This window comes from Garra rufa, unplaced genomic scaffold (assembly GCF_049309525.1).
Source record: "Garra rufa unplaced genomic scaffold, GarRuf1.0 hap1_unplaced_015, whole genome shotgun sequence".
Lineage (NCBI taxonomy): Eukaryota > Metazoa > Chordata > Actinopteri > Cypriniformes > Cyprinidae > Garra > Garra rufa.
In genome coordinates, this window is record NW_027394290.1 from 175,290 (window position 1) to 186,284 (window position 10,995).

Sequence of the window (10,995 nt, forward strand, 5' to 3'; positions counted from 1 at the left end):
CAAATTTGGAGTTTATCCGAATAAATCTCTAGGAGGAGTTCGTTCAGATACAAGGCCTGAAAATGGCAAAAATGACACAAAATTTGTTGAGAAAATTAAAAATAACCGACTTCCTGTTGGGTGTCAAATTTAGCTCCAAGAGGCTTTTTTGTAGGTATTAGTGTGTTACATGTGTGTACCAATTTTCGTGCATGTATGTGAATCACAGCTGAATGCGCACACCGCGGAATGTGTAAAGGTGGCGCTGTTGAGCCATTTTGCCACACCCACTTCTGCAACCCATATCAGACGTAAATTTTCGCCAGGTCTGATATGTGTGCGAAGTTTCATGAGTTTTCGGGTATGTCTAAGTCCTCAAAAATGCGATTCATTTTGGAGAATAATAATAATAATAATAATAATAATAATAATAATAATAATAATAATAAACGGAGCAGATTCAATAGGGTCCTCACACCATCGGTGCTCGGGCCCTAATAATAAACGAAGCAGATCCAATAGGGTCCTCACACCATCGGTGCTCGGGCCCTAATAATAATAATAATAATAATAAACGGAGCAGATTCAATAGGGTCCTCACACCATCGGTGCTCGGGCCCTAATAATAATAATAATAATAATAATAAACGGAGCAGATCCAATAGGGTCCTCACACCATCGGTGCTCGGGCCCTAATAATAATAATTAAAGCTGCAAGCAGCGATGAACGGGCCCTCGCACACGGGCTCACCGCCGACCGGTGGCTTTAGGAACACAGCAAACGGTGGGCAGTATGCTTTTAATACAGTAAATGTAGGAAAAATAGATCAAAGTCACTTAAATGTGCCAAATTACCTGCTGCCAGCTGGTGGCGCTATGCATATAACTGATTATTGGCATGTAGATGTGTTCAGGCCACCACTTTCATCAAACATATGAAGTTTGGTGCAGATTGACCTTGGTATGTTTGAGTTAGTGAAAGATATGATATATCCTGCTGCCAACAGGTGGCGCTATGATAATATCTGAATATTGGCCTTTAGGTGTCTTCAGGCCAGGACTCTTACCAAACCTGTGAAGTTTGAGGCAGATCGGACATTTTATGGCTGAGTTATAACAACTTCTATGTCCATGGCGAAACATCAAACTTTGTCAGGCCGCCACAGACACGCCCTTTAACAAAAACTCAAGATCTTCGCAATTTAACATGTTTAAGGCCTCTAGATCAGAATGACCAAATATAATGTTAATATCATTAAATCTCTAAGACGAGTTTGATACAAGTCATTTCCTGTTGCCAACAGGTGGCGCTGTGATTATAATAGAATGTTGGCCTTGAGATGTGTTCAGGCCAGGACTCTTATCGAATATGTGAAGTTTGAGGCAAATCGGACATTTTATGGCTGAGTTATAACAAGTTTTATATCCATGGCGAGACCTCGAAATTTGTCAGGCCGCCACGGACACGCCCTTTACCGAAAACTCAAGATCTTCACAATTTAACATCGCTACGGCCTTTATATTAGACTGACCGATTTTGGTGTTGATCTGAATAAATCTCTAGGAGGAGTTGGTTGTAGAGTACAGCATGACACTTCCTGTTGCCTGCAGGTGGCGCTATGACTATAACTGAATATGAGTATCTAGATGTCTTCAGGTCAGGAGTGTTATCACATATGTGAAGTTTGGGACAGATAGGACATTGTATGCCTGAGTTATAGCAACTTCCTTTTTCATGGCGAAACATCGAAATTTGCGAGGCCGCCACGGACACGCCCTCCGATGAAAACTCTAGATCTTCACAATTTAACGTCACAAAGGGCTTTAGACTAGACTCTGCAAATTTGGCGTTGATCCGAATAAATCTGTAGGAGGAGTTCGTTCAAGTACGACACCTGAAAAAGGCAAAAATGACACAAATTTTGCTGAGAATATTAATATTAACCGACTTCCTGTTGGGTGCCGGATTTTGTTCCAAGAGGCTTTTTTGTAGGTATTGGTGAGTTACATGTGTGTACCGATTTCGGTGCATGTACGTGAATCACAGCTGAAAGCGCACACCGCTGAACGTCTAAAGGTGGCGCTGTCGAGCCATTTTGCCACACCCACTTCTGAAACCCAAATCAGACGTAAATTTTCGCCAGGTTTGATGTGTGTGCAAAGTTTTGTGAGTTTTCGGGAATGTTTAGGTCCTCTAAAATGCGATTCACTTTGGAGAAGAAGAAGAATAATAATAATTAAAGCTGCAAGCAGCGATGAACGGGCCCTCGCACCCGGGCTCACCGCCGACCGGTGGCTTTAGTAAAAACAGCAAATGGTGGGTAGTATGCTTTTAATACAGTAAAAATAGGAGAAATATGTCAAAGTCACTTAAATGTGCCAAATTTCCTGCTGCCAGCTGGTGGCGCTATGCATATAACTGATTATTGGCATGTAGATGTGTTCAGGCCACCACTTTCATCAAACATATGAAGTTTGGTGCAGATTGACCTTGGTATGTTTGAGTTAGTGAAAGATATGATATATCCTGCTGCCAACAGGTGGCGCTATGATAATATCTGAATATTGGCCTTTAGGTGTCTTCAGGCCAGGACTCTTACCAAACCTGTGAAGTTTGAGGCAGATCGGACATTTTATGGCTGAGTTATAACAACTTCTATGTCCATGGCGAAACATCAAACTTTGTCAGGCCGCCACAGACACGCCCTTTAACAAAAACTCAAGATCTTCGCAATTTAACATGTTTAAGGCCTCTAGATCAGAATGACCAAATATAATGTTAATATCATTAAATCTCTAAGACGAGTTTGATACAAGTCATTTCCTGTTGCCAACAGGTGGCGCTGTGATTATAATAGAATGTTGGCCTTGAGATGTGTTCAGGCCAGGACTCTTATCGAATATGTGAAGTTTGAGGCAAATCGGACATTTTATGGCTGAGTTATAACAAGTTTTATATCCATGGCGAGACCTCGAAATTTGTCAGGCCGCCACGGACACGCCCTTCAACGAAAACTCAAGATCTTCGCAATTTAACATCGCTAAGGCCTTTATATTAGACTGACCGATTTTGGTGTTGATCTGTATAAATCTCTTGGAGGAGTTGGTTGTAGAGTACAGCATGACACTTCCTGTTGCCTGCAGGTGGCGCTATGACTATAACTGAATATGGGCATGTAGATGTCTTCAGGTCAGGAGTGTTATCACACATGTGAAGTTTGGGACAGATCGGACATTTTATGCCTAAGTTATAGCAACTTCCTTTTTCATGGCGAAACATCGAAATTTGCGAGGCCGCCACGGACACGCCCTCCGATGAAAACTCTAGATCTTCACAATTTAACGTCACAAAGGGCTTTAGATTAGACTCACCAAATTTGGTGTTGATCGGAATAAATCTCTAGGAGGAGTTCGTTCAAGTATGACACCTGAAAATGGCAAAAATGACACAAATTTTGCTGAGAAAATTAATAATAACCGACTTCCTGTTGGGTTTCGGATTTTATCTCAAGAGGCTTTTTTGTAGGTATTGGTGTGTTACATGTGTGTACCGATTTTTGTGCATGTACGATAATCACAGCAGAATGCGCACACCGCGGAACGTGTAAAGGTGGCGCTATTGAGCCATTTTGCCACACCCACTTCTGCAACCCATATCAGACGTCCATTTTCGCCAGGTCTGATGTGTGTGCAAAGTTTCGTTAGTTTTCGGGTATGTTTAGGCCCTCAAAAATGCGATTCATTCCGGATAAGAAGAATAATAATAATAATTAAAGCTGCGAGCAGCGATGAACGGGCCCTCGCACCTGGGCTCACCGCCGACCGGTGGCTTCAGGAAATCAGCAAACGGTGGGCAGTATGCTTTTAATACAGTAAATATAGAAAAAAGTCATTAGTCATTTAAATGTGCCAAACTTGCCGCTGCCAGATGGTGGCGCTATGCCTGTAACTAATTATTGGCATGTAGATGTGTTCAGGCCAGCACTATTATCAAACATATGAAGTTTGGTGCAGATTGACCTTGGTATGTTTGAGTTAGTGAAAGATATGATATATCCTGCTGCTAACAAGTAAGAACAAGATTCATGATAACAAAATGTTATTATTGCTTGCTTTACGTCCACCACTTCTGCTGAAATGTCATCGTTACCTATCTGTACAATTTTTGTGTGGATATTGCTTTGCTGGTGACTCCTCCTGTTATAAAACATCACTCTTAAGCGCTACATAACTAAGAATCAGTAAGGAAGACGGTGCCCAGTTGGCACATGCATTCACAGTAACCCTCTGCTAGTTTGGATTTAAAGTTTACAGAATTGAAAGGGTTAGACTTTAAAATCAACACACAGACACATACACATAAAATATAAAATGTTGCCATTCAGTTTTATTTGTTAGCATTAACTATATTAGTTAACATGACCAATAAATAAATAGCATTTATTAATGTTAATTAATATTAAGCTAAAAAAAAGTATTCATATATAGTTTATGTACTGTGAATTAGCATGAACATGAACACAGTTCATGTGGGTGTACAGCAATACACAATAAAGTGCTCTATAAACTCTTCATTCTTTCAAAATATCTTTAAAAATCAAGTTGAGTATTTTAACGGGGTGATATATATATTTATAACTGATCTTAAAATTATGGTTTTAAGATGTTTTGAAGAGATAACAGTAACGTTTGTTTTGTTGTCAAAGTTTGTCTTAATTTTTTATTATTATTATTTTATATTCAATAAATAACACTATGTAAATATTGTCTATCAATGAAGATAAATTGATCATGCTAAAAAGTTGTATTTTTTTTAATCTTTTGCTATGTGACTGAATAGGACAAGTTTATGGTACAGTTAAGTAAAAAATTAATAAAAAACAACAACTGCAAAATACGAACAATGAAAGACTAAGTGACCCTTTATATTTTCTCAAAATATCAGACTCTCAAAGATCAGACATATTTATGTAATTACAATACATATGTGCATTTTTTGTTCAAAGATGGTCTGTAGGATGGATCTCTACTCTGTCACCCTCTCTGCCTCTCACCCCTCCCCCCTGCAATAATGAGCTTCTCTGTGCCTGACTGAACGCACACACATACTGTAGAGACATTCACCCAGAGTGACAGCAGGTTTCTGAGTTATTTTTTTAATTTTCTTTAATTCATTGAAGCTTGTATAAAATTTATATTTCCAGCACTTGCTCAGAATGATAAGATCTCTGTGTGAAAAAAGTTTTAAAGAGTTTGGATGCTGCACTTTAAAGATATAAAAAATTAGGGTTATGTTTTTTACTATATCTTTAAAAAATCACCACGTCAACACCGTTCGAGATATCCAAAATCCGCTCGCAATTTAACATCTTCAGAATCTTCTCTTCATGTTAAAAAAGTTTGGTGTGAACAGCTGGTTGTTCTTAGGAGTAGTGTGAATTTGTTTACTACCTGATTTTTCAAAAAATCCACCTTCAAATCAAAATAGCCGGCTTTCTGTTGGTCTTAGCTAATGAGTTTGATTTAGAAAGTTGTCCAGATTGATGAGAACAATATATGTACAGAGTTTGGTGACTGTAGGAAAAACTAACCCCCCAACTTTTGTCAAAAGATGGCGCTATAGAGTGCCTGCTCCACGCCCATTTATGACCTTTTGCCAGTGTCTAACTATCATTAATATTGATGTGTGTGTTGAGTTTCATGAAATTCTAAGCATGTTATCTGCCTCGAAAAGACAGGAATGTAATTTTAAAGTTTGACACGTTGCCATGGCAACAGCATTTGATTTATCATCGACCCCTTTACATATTCTTATCGGCCGTGTTTTGACATGATTTTGATGAAGTTTAAAGAAAATCGAGTAAAATTAGGAGGCTGATTTCAAAGCATTTTGAAAATGACACGTTTCCTGCTGCCAGTTGGTGGCGCTATAACTTTGACTCATAATAGTCACATTTATGGAATCTGCATCATACAAGGAACAAACTGGTGAAGTTTCATCAGAATCAGGCAATGTGTGCAACAGTTATTAGACACTTCCTGTTTCTCATTTCTCGCCATAACTTTGTCGCCTTGCCACGGCCAAACCGTTCGAGATATCAAAAATCTCCTCGCAATTTAGCGTCCCCAATGTCTTGAGATCATGCTGACCGAGTTTGGTGACAATCCCATGGAATTCCTGGGAGGAGTACGTTAAATTCCAGAGCATGCGCTTTTTAAACAGCCCTAAATATCTCACTTCCTGTTGCGTGGAGCCCATGACATAGAGTAGAAAAGTTGTTCAGCTCGATGAGTTCTATATGTGTACCGAGTTTCATATCAATACGCGCAAGTATGTGTGCGCAGTACATCAAGTTTTCAAACTGTGTTCCAGGGGGCGCTGTAGATGCCCTGAACCACGCCCGGGTCCCAGCCTCTGTGGCGTCCGGACGACGGCAGATTCCGACGTGTGTGCAAATTTTCAAGAGTTTTTGAGTATGTTAAGGCCCCCAAAAGTGCCCCAACGGTTGAAAAAAAAAAAAAAAAAAAAAAAAATAAGAATCCTTAGAAGAACAATAGGGCCTTCGCCCTTTTGGGCTCGGGCCCTAATTAAAGCTGCGAGCAGCGATGAACGGGCCCTCGCACCCGGGCTCACCGTCGACCGGTGGCTTTAGGAAAACAGCAAACGGTGGGCAGTATGCTTTTAATACAGTAAATATATGAGAAATATGTCATAAGTCATTTAAATGTGCCAAACTTCCCATTGGCAGCTGGTGGCGCTATGCCTATAAATGGCATGTAGATGTGTTCAGGCCAGCACTATTATCAAACATATGAAGTTTGGTGCAGATTGACCTTGGTATGTTTGAGTTAGTGAAAGATATGATATATCCTGGTGTCAACAGGTGGCGCTATGATAATATCTGAATATTGGCCTTTAGGTGTCTTCAGGCCAGGACTCTTACCAAACCTCTGAAGTTTGAGGCAGATCAGACATTTTATGGCTGAGTTATTACACCTATGTCCATGGCGAAACATCAAACTTTGTCAGGCCGCCACTGAAACTCAAGATCTTCACAATTTAACATCTCTAAGGCCTCTAGATCAGACTGACCAAATATAATGTTGATTTCATTAAATGTCTAGGAGGAGTTTGCTATAAACCTAATCCCCTGCAAGGACTTCAGATAATGCCAACTGTGAACCAAATGTGAACATTTTCCCTATATTCTGATGATGATGATAAGAACATGTAATTCATGATGATAACAAAATGTTATTATTGCTTGCATTACATTCACCACTTCTGCTTAAATCGTTACCTATCTGTACAATTTGTATGTGGATATTGCTTTGCTGGTGACTCCTGTTATAAGACATCACTCTTAAGCGCTACATAACTAAGAATCAATTAGGAAAACGGTGCACAGTTGGCAAATGCATTCACAGTAACCCTCTGCTTGTTTGGATTTTAAGTTTACTGAATTGAAAGGGTTACACTTGAAAATCAACACAGAGACACATACACACAATATATAAAATGTTGCCATCCAGTTTCATTTGTTAACATTAACTATATTAGTTAACATGAACAATAATTAAATAGCATTTATTAATGTTAATTAATATTAAGCTAAAAAAAAGTATTCATATATTGTTTAAAGGTAAATTAGTATCTTTTAGTTTATGTACTATGAATTAACATAAACATGAACACAGTTCATGTGGGTGTACAGCAATACACAATAAAGTGCTCTATAAACGCTTAATTCTTTCAAAATATCTTTAAAAATCAAGTTGAGTGTTTTAATGGGGCGATATATATATAACTGATCTTCAAATGATGGTTTTCGGATGTTTTGAACAGATAACAGCAAAGTTTGTTTTGTTGTCAAAGTTTGTCTTGAAATTTTTAATTATTATAATTTTATATTCAATAAATAACACTATGAAAATATTGTCTACAATGAAGATAAATCACTCATGCTTAAAAGTTGTATTTTTCTTAATCTTTTGCTATGTGACTGAATAGGACAAGTTCATGGTACAGTTCAGTAAAAATAAATAAAAAACAACAACTGCAAAATACAAACAATGAAAGATTTAATGACCCTTTATATTTTCTCAAAATATCAGACATATTTATGTCGATTACGCTACAGCAATGTGCATCTTCCTCAAAGATGGTCTTAAGCAAAACAGCATGTTCCACTGGTCTCTCTCCCTTACACCCCTCCCCCTTCAGTCACTCTTCAGTGACTCAATGGTGACTGAACACAGACAGGCACAGGCAGAGTGACAGCAGGTTTCTAATTTCTTTTTTTAATTTTCTTTAATTCATAGAAGCTTGTATAAAATTGATATTTACACCACTTGCTCAGAATGATAAGATCTCTGTGTGAAAAAAGTTTTAAAGAGTTTGGATGCTGCACTTTAAAGATATAAAAAAAACGACGGTTATGTTTTTTACTACATCTTTAAAAAATCACCACGTCAACACCGTTCAAGATATCCAATATCCGCTCGCAATTTAACATCTTCAGAATCTTCTCTTCATGTTAAAAAAGTTTGGTGTGAATAGCTGGTTGTTCTTAGAAGAAGTGTGAATTTGTTTACAGCCTGATTTTTCCAAAAAAACACATTCAAATGGAAATATCCGGCTTCCTGTTGGTCTTAGCTAATGAGTTTAATTTAGAAAGTTGTCCAGATTGATGAGAACAATATATGTACAGAGTTTGGTGACTGTAGGAAAAACTAACCCCCCAACTTTTGTCAAAAGATGGCGCTATAGAGTGCCTGCTCCACGCCCATTTATGACCTTTTGCCAGTGTCTAACTATCATTAATATTGATGTGTGTGTTGAGTTTCATGAAATTCTTAGCATGTTATCTGCCTCGAAAAGACAGGAATCTAATTTTAAAGTTTGACACGTTGCCATGGCAACAGCATTTGATTTATCATCGACCCCTTTACATATTCTTATCGGCCGTGTTTTGACATGATTTTGATGAAGTTTAAAGAAAATCAAGTAAAATTAAGAGGCTGATTTCAAAGCATTTTGAAAATGACACGCTTACTGCTGCCAGTTGGTGGCGCTATAACTTTGACTTATAATAGTCACATTTATGGAATCGGCATCATACAACGAACAATCTGGTGAAGTTTCATCAGAATCCGGCAATGTGTGCAACAGTTATGAGACACTTCCTGTTTCTCATTTCTCGCCATAACTTTGTCGCCTTGCCACGGCCAAACCGTTCGAGATATCAAAAATCCCCTCGCAATTTAGTGTCCCCAATGTCTTGAGATCATGCTGACCGAGTTTGGTGACAATCGTATGGAAATCCTGGGAGGAGTACGTTAAATTCCAGAGCATGCGCTTTTTACACAGCCCTAAATATCTCACTTCCTGTTGCGTTGAGAAAATGACATAGAGTACAAAAGTTGTTCAGCTCAATGAGTTCTATATGTGTACCGAGTTTCATATGTGTACGTTCAAGTATGTGTGCTATATGGCCCTCAAAATTCCAGGGGGCGCTGTAGAGTCCCCTTGCCACGCCCCGGTACCAGCCTCTGTGACGTCCTGATGGCCGCAGATTCCGACGTGTGTGCAAATTTTCAAGAGTTTTTGAGTATGTTAAGACCCCCTTAAGTGCCCGGAAGGTTAACAAAAAAAAAAAAAAAAAAAAAAATAAGAATCCTTAGAAGAACAATAGGGCCTTCGCCCTTTTGGGCTCGGGCCCTAATTAAAGCTGCGAGCAGCGATGAACGGGCCCTCGCACCCGGGCTCACCGCCGACCGGTGGCTTCAGGAAAACAGCAATCGGTGGGCAGTATGCTTTTAATACAGTAAATATAGAAAAAATATGTCATAAGTCATTTAAATGTGCCAAAATTGCTGCTGCCAGCTGGTGGCGCTATGCCTATAACTGATTATTGGCATGTAGATGTGTTCAGGCCAGCACTATTATCAAACATATGAAGTTTGGTGCAGATTGACCTTGGTATGTTTGAGTTAGTGAAATATATGAGATATCCTGCTGCCAACAGGTGGCGCTATGATAATATCTGAATATTGGTCTTTAGGTGTCTTCAGGCCAGGACTCTTACCAAACCTGTGAATTTTGTGGCAGATCAGACATTTTCAGGCTAAGTTATAACCACTTCTATGTCTATGCAGAAACATCAAACTTTGTCAGGCCACCACGGACATGCCCTTTAATGAAAACTCAAGATCTTCACAATTTAACATCTCTAAGGCCTCAAGATCAGACTGACCAAATATAATGTTGATTTAATTAAATGCAATCAATGCAAGGACTTCAGATAGATGCCAACTGTGAACCAGTATGCTACAAATAAGAACATGTAATTCATGATGATAGCAAAATGTTATTATTGCTTCCTTTATATCCACCACTTCTGCTTAAATGTCATTGTTACCTATCTGTACAATTTTTGTATAATATATTTTTGTATAAAATCAATTGTTGTCATAACTAAGAATCAATAAGGAAGACGGTGCCCAGTTGGCACATGCATTCACAGTAACCATCTGCTAGTTTGGATTTTAAGTTTACAGAATTGAAAGGGTTACACTTTAAAATCAACACACAGACACATACACACAAAATATAAAATGTTGCCATCCAGTTTCATTTGTTAAAATTAACTATATCAGTTAACATGACCAATAAATAAATAGCATTTATTAATGTTAATTAATATTAAGCTAAAAAAAGTATTCATATAAAGTTTATGTACTGTGAATTAACATGAACATGAACACAGTTCATGTGGGTGTACAGCAATACACAATAAAGTGCTCTATAAACGCTTCATTCTTTCAAAATATCTTTAAAAATCAAGTTGAGTATTTTAACGGGGTGATACATATATATAACTGATCTTAAAATTATGGTTTTCAGATGTTTTGAAGAGATAACAGTAACGTTTGTTTTGTTGTCAAAGTTTGTCTTAATTTTTTATTATTATGATTTTATATTCAATAAATAACACTATGTAAATATTGTCTATC